The sequence below is a fragment of the Pogoniulus pusillus genome (genome assembly GCF_015220805.1).
Source record: "Pogoniulus pusillus isolate bPogPus1 chromosome W unlocalized genomic scaffold, bPogPus1.pri SUPER_W_unloc_1, whole genome shotgun sequence".
Taxonomy (NCBI): domain Eukaryota; kingdom Metazoa; phylum Chordata; class Aves; order Piciformes; family Lybiidae; genus Pogoniulus; species Pogoniulus pusillus.
Window position 1 is genome coordinate 4097497 of NW_026974535.1, and position 12225 is coordinate 4109721.

Here is a 12225-nt window from a genome sequence, read left to right on the forward strand (position 1 = left end):
ACGCCCGGGCCAGCAGCTCTCAGAGCTCAATGTCCGTCGAACTTCTCTCATGAGATAAATACGCCAGCAGACGCAGTGCCCCAGCAAATCCACTGTGGGCCTTACCTGCCTTACACACGGGCTGTTCACTCCGGAAATGAACGTCCAGACTACTGCCACCTCCGGGCAGCGCTACCCGGCCCAGCGGCACCGAATGACGCTTACTCTCTCCGATATGGAGAACGTCCCACAAGTTGATCAGACCCCTCTTCTTCGGGCCAACCCTCCGGCCCCCAACGCAGTCTCACCTGCGGCCGGCTTGTGTCCTGACTCCTCTGTTCGAGCGCCAGATGTTGGGAAACACATTCGGTGGAGCACTATGGGAAGATGACTCTTTGCTCACCAATATGGTTAGATGGTCAAATCCACTTTATTTCCGTGATACAGTGACTTATATGCATTCTAGCAAGAGGCGTGCTCAGCTTAAGATTGGTTACAGTCAGAGGGTCCAGAGTTACATGTAAGGTGTGCATAGGTTAACTTATCACAACATTCTAAGGGTCAGCCTCCCAGACCACCCACTCCAGCCCCCTTGGTTATCTAGTCTCTGCCCACTGCAGCTGTGTGTGGGGTGCTCAGTTGTTTACATCTCGATTTCCTAGCCTCGCTGGGAACCAAGGACGTTCTCAGCGCAAGTTACCCATGTTTATGACTTTATGTCCTCGACTGGTGAGAAATTCTTCCACATTGGGCAAAGGAGACAAATAACCCATCCTTTTGCTTACACTTATCAGCAGCCACAGACCCATTTAAAACATGCCTGATAGGGTTGCCATTTGATGATCAACGCACTTTGGTAGTGTGCTAGTTTGAAGCAAGCTGGAATGTTTTGGTAACAGAACTAGATAATGGGCAGTGAAATGAAAACAATTGATGTCAACTTCTCTCACAGTCACGCTGAGAACTCTGGGAAGAAGAAAGACTTTTTCTCCATTTTGTTTTTTCACTCTTGCTTTTGCCTTAGACCTGGTCACATCTCATTAACCCTGCTCCCACTAACCTTGCTCCCTAACCTCTTGACTGCACCTCTCTTCTTCCTGAGAACTGGGGTAAGGTTGAGAGGGCCGGGGGGAGGTGTTGGGGTGGTTTGTGAGCCCCTCCTGGGGACTCAGGTTTCTGGGAGGGGAGTTGTGCTTCTGTATTGTTTATCCTTTGTATATTTCTGTATATAATTGTATATAACTGTATATATTGTAAATAGCTGCTTGTAAATTCTGCTAGCTGTAAATAAATTGCTTCATCTATATTCCCAGGGTCCGTCTGAGTTAGCTGGGGCAAATACAAAGTGTGGGAGGGGCGGGGTAACCCCCAAACCATCACATTTTTTTAATTGGCTTTCCCAACGTGGGGCTAGATATTTCAGTGAGTGGAAATTAGCTCTGGGAATTAAGATGAAGCTAATCAAGCAGCTATTGTACTTGGTGGGGATTGCTGTGTGGCCTGTTTTCTGGTTTTTTGTGTACAACTGGATCAAAGATCAAACTGGTTATTTCTTGCTTCATGTAGTTTTTAAGAAGGCTAAAGTTAAGCTTTCAAACATGTTCTGGAGCTGGGGTGATTTTATCCTTGGTTATGCTGGTTTTAGTGTCACTGAGAATATTACTAGTGATATTACAAGAGTTTTTGTCAATAATGTTACAATCAATCGAGAGTCTGCTTTATCTACTGCTCTCATGAGGGTCATCCAGCCCCAAACTGAAATGCCAAGTCCATGCAAGGATTTTTACAGAAAAGAGATTGTGGCAGGGTTGGTGTGCAGTAATCTGGCTCTTATGATTTTAATTTTCATATTAATTTTGGTATTATTGGTGAAAAATTCAAAACCAGCTTCTGTAAGAGCTAGGAAAAATTCTGTGTCTCAGAAGCAGTCTCTTTCACAGCAAAACAAGGGAACACAGTTGTCGGCTTCCCCCTTGTCAGCCTCTGCCCCTCCTTCTCCAAGTGCTGGGAACACAGCCAGTGTTCCCGCCAATAACGTAAACAATAATGATAACGGACAGAGTTTAGCAGGAGCCTCAGGAGGACAGGCAGGTACCCAAAATCAGAATGTTCCTAGCAAAAATGATAACAAGTCAGGGTTGGCAGACATCCCAGGAGGACAGGCAAATAATAATACTACTAGTGTTGGTAACGCTAGCCCAGTCAGTCCAAATCCTAATGACACCAGCTTAGCCAATTCGAACCCCCAGCCAGCAGACCAGAACCAAAACCCTCCTGTTAAGAGCAAGGCAGATTTGAACTCACAAGCTCCAAGTCAGACCTCCAATAATTCAAATGCTCGAGGTCAGACCCCTAAGGATTTAAACCCTCCAAGTCAGACTCCTAAAGATTCAAATCCTCCAGCAGACACATCCAAGTCTGTTGCTGCTCAGGCCCTTCTGGCACCTGCTAAGGCAAAAGCTAAGACAAAGAGTGGTTCGCAGGAGGATGTAAGACAGGGGACCTCTGGTGATCAGCAGCAAGAGGAGGAAGAGGAGGCAGTTAGTCTGCGAGACCTTGTAGATGTGCTGAGACAACAATACTCAAGTGAGAGGAGCGCTGTGAGGTTAGCTGCCAGGAGAGAGGATGGTTCCAATGAGTTTAGGAATGCTATGAGGAAGATTGTGTTAGGCCAGGCACCACCAGATCAACAGGAAGAGGAGGAGGAAGATGACATCCAAGGCTCCAAGGATCCACTCAGAGAGGTCAGGGAAGTTAGGAAGGAATACACAAGGGAATCAGGTGAGCCAATCCTAAGCTGGCTAGTGAGATGCCGTGGCATTGGTGCTAATGCTCTGCAGGTAGGAGACAAGTCTGCCAAGCAGCTGGGACCACTCACTAAGGAGAGTGGAGTGGACAAATACCTAGCAAGTCCTCTTGGTAGGGTTAGCTTGTGGACACGCCTTCTGTTGGCTGTGGCTATGAGATATCCTTCCCGAGATGATCTGCCATGGGCTGCCAAGAAGTGGAACACCGTTGAGCAGGGAATTAAGCTTCTGAAGGAGTTTGCTGTGAAGGAAGTGCTTTATGGAGATCATGGCACTCATGAGCCTGACGATATTCCTTTGGGAACAGGTCTCATGAAGAAGCTGATTAAGCTTGCTCCTTCATCCTATGCTAACATCTTGGCCAGTAAGTTTCTAGCAAGGAGTGATAATGGAAGATCTTTCACTGTTGGTGAATTCACTGATCAGCTCAGGCAGATTGAGGACAGCTTGTCACATTCTGGCCTAGTCTCTGCCATACAAACTATGACCACAGAGATTAAAGATACCATGAAAGAACTGAAGGAGGATCTCAAAAATCTGGTAAAAGATACCATTCCTGCATCATCTGAATGGGTGCATGTTTCTGCAGTCAGGAACAGACGCCCACCTCCTGCAAGGCAATTCCAGCCCAGGAGGAGACAAATTCCACCCAGACATCAGCAATCACGTGCGTCACTGTGGATACTTCTGCGTGACACATACGGTGAGAACATGAACAAATGGGATGGTAAACCTACTTCAGCTCTTTCAAAGAGGGTCAGGGATCTGCAGAGTGGCAGAAACAGAGGCAGCAATGCCAGGAAAGTAGCTGTCACTTCTTCAGCTCCCGAGAGCAACTGCAATTGTTCCAACAGTTGCAGTTCCTCTCACAACAACACCCATCATTGTGTACACCCCACATGCCATGTTCAGCATTAGGGGTGCCCTGCCTCCAGCCAGGAGGAGGAAAGGGATAGTGGAGAGAACCGAATCTATTGGAATGTATTCATTAGGTGGCCTGGCAGTTCAAGAGTTCGGAAATACAGGGCTTTAGTTGACACAGGTGCTCAGTGTACTTTATTGCCATCAAATTGTAAAGGGACAGAGTCCATTTCTATCTTTGGAATTACTGGTGGATCTCAAGAGTTAACTAAGATACAGGCTGAGATCAGTTTAACTGGTAAAGAGTGGAAGACACATACTATTGTAACTGGTCCTGATGCGCCTTGCATTTTGGGAATTGACTTTTTGAGACAAGGTTGTTTCAAAGATCCTAAAGGTCACAAATGGGCTTTTGGAATAGCATCTGTAGAGATTGAGGATGATAAATTGAAATTGTCTATTAGACCTGAACTTTCTGATGAGTCTGCAGTTGTGGGACATCATGACATAGAGGAGCTGGAAGTGCCAATTGCAACTCAAACTGTTCATCATAGGCAGTACAGAACTAACCGTGACTCTTTGTTGCCCATTCATCAGCTGATTCGTCAACTGGAGAGTCAGGCTGTCATCGAGAAAGCTCATTCACCTTTCAACAGTCCCATCTGGCCTGTGCGCAAACCTACGGGTGACTGGAGACTGACAGTTGACTTTCGTGCCCTCAACGAGGTGACGCCACCCATGAGTGCAGCTGTGCCGGACATGCTGGAACTCCAGTATGAGCTGGAATCGAAGGAGGCTAAGTGGTATGCAACCATAGACATTGCTAATGCTTTCTTCTCTATTCCCATAGCAAAGGAGTGCAGGCCTCAGTTTGCATTCACCTGGAGAGGAATCCAGTACCAGTTCAATCGTTTGCCTCAGGGGTGGAAACACAGCTCAACCATCTGTCACTCAGTCATCCACAATGCACTGGAGAAAGGTAAAGCTCCAGAGCACATCCAGTACATCGACGACATCATTGTGTGGGGCCAAACTGCTGAGGAAGTCTTCGAGAAAGGTAACAAAATCATTGACATTCTGTTGCAAGCAGGTTTTGCCATTAAGAGAGACAAGGTCAAAGGACCTGCCAGAGAAATTCAGTTTCTGGGAGTGCGGTGGCAGGATGGTCGCCGTTACATTCCTCAGGATGTGATCAACAAAGTCTCTACCATGGCAGTTCCCACCAGTAAGAAGGACACACTTTCTTTCCTTGGTGTGGTGGGATTTTGGAGACTACACATTCCTGGTTTCAGTCAGATTGTCAAACCTCTGCATGATGTGACTCGTAAGAGAAACAATTTCGAGTGGGGACCTGAACAACAAGCAGCCTTTGATCAAATTAAACGAGAAGTAGTTCATGCAGTGGGCTTGGGACCTGTGAGATCTGGTCCAGACATTAAAAACATTCTGTACACGGCTGCCAGTGACAATGGTCCAACTTGGAGTCTTTGGCAGAGAGCTCCAAATGAGACACGTGGTCGTCCACTTGGTTTCTGGGGACGTTGTTACAGAGGTTCAGAGACAAATTACACTGCAACTGAGAAAGAGATCCTAGCAGCCTATGAGGGAGTGAAAGCAGCTTCTGAAGTGATTGGAACTGAGTCACAATTGCTTTTAGCTCCTAGACTGCCAGTTCTTAACTGGATGTTCAAGGGCAAAGGTTCATCACCGCATCATGCCACAGATGAAACCTGGTCTAAATGGATGGCTTTGATAACCCAACGAGCACGAATGGGTAATCTTGACCGACCTGGTCTGGTGGAGGTGATCACCAACTGGCTGGAAGGCACAGACTGTTCCAAACCTCCAGAGGAGAAAATAACTCGTGCTGAGGAAGCTCCTCCCTATGGTGATCTCTCTGATCAGGAAAAGAACTATGCTTTGTTCACAGATGGTTCCTGTCGTCTTGTTGGGAACAAGCGAATGTGGAAGTCAGCGGTTTGGAGTCCAACCAGGAGAGTTACCGAAACGAAAGATGGCGAAGGAGAATCCAGTCAGTTTGCTGAGGTAAAGGCTGTTCAACTTGCTCTTGATGTGGCTGAACGTGAGAATTGGCCTATCCTTTACCTCTACACCGACTCGTGGATGGTAGCCAATGCTCTGTGGGGTTGGCTAAAGGACTGGAAGAAGAATGGTTGGCAGAGGAAAGGAAAGCCTATTTGGTGTGCTGATCTATGGCAGGACATTGATGCACGGCTGGAGAAAATTCCAGTGAAGGTGCGGCACGTAGATGCACACATGCCTAAGAGCAGAGCCACTGAGGAACATCAACATAACCAGAAGGCAGACCAAGCTGCTAAGATTGCTCAAGTTGATACCAACTCTGAACTTGACATTGACCTTGATTGGAAACACCGAGGTGAGCTGTTCTTAGCTCGGTGGGCCCATGATTCATCTGGACATCAAGGCAGAGATGGAACATACCGATGGGCTCGTGATAGGTCAATTGACTTGTCCATGGATGCTATCACCCAAGTCATCTATGACTGTGACATTTGTGCTGCTATTAAGCAGGCTAAGCGAATCAAGCCCTTATGGTATGGTGAGAGATGGTCAAAGTACAAGTATGGTGAAGCCTGGCAGATTGACTACATCACTTTACCTCGATCTCGTTCTGGCAAGCAGTATGTGCTGACGATGGTAGAAGCCAGCACTGGATGGCTGGAAACCTATCCAGTTCCACATGCTACTGCATGTAACACCATTGTTGGTTTGGAGAGACAAATCTTGTGGAGACATGGAACTCCAGAGAGAATCGAGTCAGACAATGGTACTCATTTCAAGAACAATCTAGTGAAAAACTGGGCCAAAGAGCATGGTATTGAATGGATCTATCACATACCCTACTATGCACCAGCTTCAGGGAAGATTGAACGCTACAACGGTTTGCTGAAAACGACCCTAAAAGCCATGGGGGGTGGAACTCTGAAAAACTGGGACAAACATTTAGCACAAGCTACCTGGTTGGTAAATAGTAGAGGTTCAATAAACAGAGCAGGACCTGCACAATCAGATTTGGTCCAAACAGTAGACGGTGATAAAGTTCCTGTTGTACGTGAAAAGAATCTGTTAGGGAAAACTGTTTGGGTATTTTCTCCTTCGGGCGAAGGGAAACCTGTCCGAGGGGTGGTTTCTGCTGAAGGTCCTGGTCATACATACTGGGTAATGCAGGAGAATGGTGAAATCCAGTGTATTCCACAGAGAAATTTAACTTTAGCTGAAAGAGTTTAAATTCAAGCTGTTAGGAGTTTTCTATTCTAGGTAACATCGGCGCCCAACACTGAGAGAATCTGCAATAGAATCTACAGTACGTGAGCACGAACCCAACATCACCTGGGAGTCCCTGTTCTGAGCTTTTGAATCACCTACATCTGATTGAAGTGTGAACTGAACTTGTATATATATTGTTTTAGATGTATATATTGGTTTAGATTAGATTGGAAAATTCTCAGCGATACTTTGAGCGAAGTAGACAGGGGTGGATTGTGCTAGTTTGAAGCAAGCTGGAATGTTTTGGTAACAGAACTAGATAATGGGCAGTGAAATGAAAACAATTGATGTCAACTTCTCTCACAGTCACGCTGAGAACTCTGGGAAGAAGAAAGACTTTTTCTCCATTTTGTTTTTTCACTCTTGCTTTTGCCTTAGACCTGGTCACATCTCATTAACCCTGCTCCCACTAACCTTGCTCCCTAACCTCTTGACTGCACCTCTCTTCTTCCTGAGAACTGGGGTAAGGTTGAGAGGGCCGGGGGGAGGTGTTGGGGTGGTTTGTGAGCCCCTCCTGGGGACTCAGGTTTCTGGGAGGGGAGTTGTGCTTCTGTATTGTTTATCCTTTGTATATTTCTGTATATAATTGTATATAACTGTATATATTGTAAATAGCTGCTTGTAAATTCTGCTAGCTGTAAATAAATTGCTTCATCTATATTCCCAGGGTCCGTCTGAGTTAGCTGGGGCAAATACAAAGTGTGGGAGGGGCGGGGTAACCCCCAAACCATCACAGGTAGCCTCCTTTTCATCTCTCACACATCAAGATTGTTCTACAGCAAAAAGTATAAGGCATTGTATGGCATTAATAGTTGCAAGCCTCAATGACCCTTTACCATGGGACCCTCAAGAGTTCAACCTGTTAGGAAGTAGAATGCCAAATCAGTCAGGATGTCTGATATTTGGCTCGCACAATCTGACGAATCGTCAAATAACAGATCTAACACCCTATCATTTTCCTTATTGGAGTACCTCTGATTTTTGTGCTAAAGACACGGTTTATGGTTGGAACACAAATGGTATGTGCCTTAACATTACCAAAGCCTTAAGATTGCCTAGAAAAGTGTTCCTGATCTGTGGTAGAAGAGCGTGGCCTGGAATCCCAAAAGAAAGTAACGGAGGGCCATGTTACATTGGTCACCTTTCTTTGCTAACTCCTTCTTCAGAATTTATCCGAAATCATATTGCAAGTAGTGCAACTCTATTAAGAAATCGTAGAAATGTAGAAATGTTAACCTCTGATTGTAATGATGAAGTGGAACTTTGGTCTCATATAGCAAGAGTTTTTGGAGCATTGTTTCCTCCTATAGGAACAGCACATGCCTTGTCAGCCATTCAGAGATTAGCATGTTGGACAGCAAAACAAGCTAATGTTACTACTAGTGTTATTTCTCAGCTTGCAGTAGATCAAAATAGTTTGCGAAAGGCTACCCTGCAAAATAGAGCAGCTATAGATTACTTGCTTTTAGTACAAGGAAAAGGCTGTGAAGATGTAGAAGGAATGTGTTGTTTTAACTTGTCTGATCATAGTGATTCAATCCATAAAAAGGTAGACTGGCTTCAGCATCATACAGAGAAAATTACAACGAATCATAACCCCTTTGATGATTGGCTAATGTCATGGGGAATTTCAGCTTGGGCAAAAGAGTTAATCAAAACTGTAGGAATAGTATTGCTTATTGTTATTGTTTTATTATTCTTAGGACCCTGCATCTTCCGATGTCTATCCTGGCAGATGCATCGGATCGCTGCTGCAGTGTTTGAAAAGAAAGGGGGAGATGTGGGGAATTTTGTAGGGGCTGTTGCTTTGCAATCAATATGTAGGCGATTGGAACACAGCGGGTAAGACACCGGTCAGCCCAAGGACACTGTGTCCGCTTCGTGCTTTCTATGAAAAAAAGCAGGGTTGGCCTGAGGATGTTGCGTCCTTGTGGTACAGCTGTGCAAAGTAAAACAAAGTAATGAATCAGTCATGAATATACCTTAGAACAAAGGATCTGCACATCTGGAAATGTAGGGTTTGATATATGAGCACACGTACTGCTTATAAAAATACCTTTTTGTATCTACTAATGATTATGCTTTAAACCACAAAAATGTATTGCATGGACCAATTAGAAATCGACATGTAATCCTGTAATAGTATAAAAAGCCTTCTGATTTGTGTATTAAACGTCTTACATTTACAATCCATATTGGATTCTGTAAGTCCATTTCCTCAACTTTGGGAATAGTCAGCATGCTAACAGCGACCAACAGCGACAGCTGGCTAGTGAGATGCCGTAGCATTGGTGCTAATGCCCTGCAGGTAGGAGACAAGTCTGCCAAGCAGCTGGGACCACTCACTAAGGAGAGTGGAGTGGACAAATACCTAGCAAATTCTCTTGGTAGGGTTAGCTTGTGGACACACCTTCTACTGGCTGTGGCTATGAGATATCCTTCCCGAGATGATTTGCCATGGGCTGCCAAGAAATGGAACACCATTGAGCAGGGAATTAAGCTTCTGAAGGAGTTTGCTGTGAAGGAAGTGCTTTATGGAGATCATGGCACACATGAGCCCGATGATATTCCTTTGGGAACAGGTCTCATGAAGAAGCTGATTAAGCTTGCTCCTTCATCCTATGCTAACATCTTGGCCAGTAAATTCCTAGCAAGGAGTGATAATGGAAGGTCTTTCATTGTTGGTGAATTCACTGATCAGCTCAGGCAGATAGAGGACAGCTTGTCACATTCTGGCCTAATCTCTGCCATACAAACTATGACTTCTGAAATAAAGGGCATGAAAGATGGCTTTGAGAATACCATGAAAGAACTGAAGGAGGACCTTAAAACCTCAATTTCCAATCTGGTAAAGGATACCATTCCTGCATCATCTGAATGGGTGCATGTTTCTGCTATCAGGAACAGACGCCCACCTCCTGCAAGGCAATTTCAGCCCAGGAGGAGACAAATTACACCCAGACATCAGCAATCACGTGCGTCACTGTGGATACTTCTGCGTGACACATACGGGGAGAACATGAACACATGGGATGGTAAACCTACTTCAGGTCTTTCAAGGAGGGTCAGGGAACTGCAGAGTGGCAGAAACAGAGGCAGCAATGCCAGAAAAGTAGCTGTCACTTCTTCAGCTCCTGAGAGCAACTGCAATTGTTCCAACAGTTGCAATTCCTCTCACAACAATACCAATCACTGTGTACACCCTACATGCCATGTTCAGCATTAGGGGTGCCCTACCTCTAGCCAGGAGTCGGAAAGGGATAGTGGAGAGAACCGAATCTATTGGAATGTATTCATTAGGTAGCCTGGCAGTTCAAAAGTTCGGAAATACAGGGATTTAGTTGACACAGGTGCTCAATGTACTTTATTGCCATCAAATTGTAAAGGGACAGAGTCCATATCTATTTTTGGAATCACTGGTGGATCTCAAGAGTTAACTAAGATACAGGCTGAGATCAGTTTAAATGGTAAAGAGTGGAAGTCACATACTATTGTAACTGGTCCTGATGCGCCTTGCATTCTGGGAATTGACTTTTTGAGACAAGGTTGTTTCAAAGATCCTAAGGGTCATAAATTGGCTTTTGGTATAGCATCTGGAGAGATTGAGGATACTAAATTGAAATTGTCTATTAGACCTGAACTTTCTGATGAATCTGCAGTTGTGGGACATCATGACATAGAGGATCTGGAAGTGCCAATTGCAACTCAATCTGTTCATCACAAGCAGTACAGAGCTAACCGTGACTCTTTGTTGCCCATTCATCAGCTGATTCGTCAACTGGAAGAACAGGCTGTCATCAAGAATGCTCATTTACCTTTCAACAGTCCCATCTGGCCCGTGTGCAAAGCCAGTGGTGACTGGAGACTCACAGTAGACTTTTGTGCCCTCAACGAGGTGACGCCACCCATGAGTGCAGCTGTGCCGGACATGCTGGAACTCCAGTACGAGCTGGAATTGAAGGAGGCTAAATGGTTGTGCTAGTTTCAAGCAAGCTAGAATGTTTTGGTAAAAGAACTAGATAACGGGCAGTGAAATGAAAAACAATTGTGTCTCTTTCTCTCACAGTCACGCTGAGAACTCTGGGAAGAAGAAGTAAACATTCTCCATTTTGTCTTTCACTTCTGCCTTTGCCTTCAGACCTGGTCACATCTCATTAACCCTGCTCCCACTAACCTTGCTCCCTAACCTCTTGGCTGCACCTCTCTTCTTCCTGAGAACTGGGGTAAGGTTGAGAGGGTAAGGGGAGGTGTTGGGGTGGTTTGAGAGCCCCTCCTGGGGACTCAGGTTTCTGGGAAGGGAGTTGTGCTTTTGTATTGTTTATCCTTTGTATATTTCTGTATATAACTGTATATATTGTAAATAGCTGCCTGTATATTTGCTGCTGTAAAATAAACAGCTTCATTTATATTCCCAGAGGCCTTCTGGGAATTGCTGGGGCAATTACAAAAGTGTGGGGGGGCAGGTAAGAGCCCAAACCATCACAATGGTATGCAACCATAGACATTGCTAATGCTTTCTTCTCTATTCCCATAGCAAAGGAGTGCGGGCCTCAGTTTGCGTTCACCTGGAGAGGAATCCAGTACCAGTTCAACCGTTTGCCTCAGGAGTGGAAACACAGCTCTGTCACTCAGTCATCCACAATGCACTGGAGAAAGGTAAAGCTCCAGAGCACATCCAGTACATCGACGACATCATTGTGTGGGGCCAAACTGCTGAGGAAGTCTTTGAGAAAGGTAACAAAATCATTGACGTTCTGTTGCAAGCAGGTTTTGCCATTACGAGAGACAAGGTCAAAGGACCTGCCAAAGAAATTCAGTTTCTGGGAGTGCAGTGGCAGGATGGTCGCCGTTACATTCCTCAGGATGTGATCAACAAAGTCTCTACCATGGCAGTTCCCTCCAGTAAGAAGGACACGCTTTCTTTTCTTGGGGTGGAGGGATTTTGGAGACTACACATTCCTGGTTTCAGTCAAATTGTCAAATCTCTGCATGATGTGACTCATAAGAGAAACAATTTCGAGTGGGGACTTGAACAACAAGCAGCCTTTGATCAGATCAAACGAGAAATAGTCCATGCAGTGGGATTGGGACCTGTGCGATCTGGTCCGGACATTAAAAACATTTTGTACACGGCTGCCAGTGTCAATGGTCCAACTTGGAGCCTCTGGCAGAGAGCTCCAAATGAGACACGTGGTCGTCCTCTTGGTTTCTGGGGATGTTGCTACAGAGGTTCAGAGACAAATTACACCGCAACAGAGAAAGAGATACT

General features: G+C 45.4%; 1 long non-coding RNA gene across 1 annotated transcript; it reads left to right on the plus strand.

The window, feature by feature from the left end:
• Positions 1-467: 467 nt before the first annotated feature.
• LOC135173780 (uncharacterized) lies at positions 468-9149 on the plus strand. The gene is made up of 2 exons (XR_010301433.1): positions 468-835; positions 7693-9149. It is a non-coding gene; the product is annotated as an uncharacterized LOC135173780 (long non-coding RNA).
• Positions 9150-12225: the final 3076 nt, after the last annotated feature.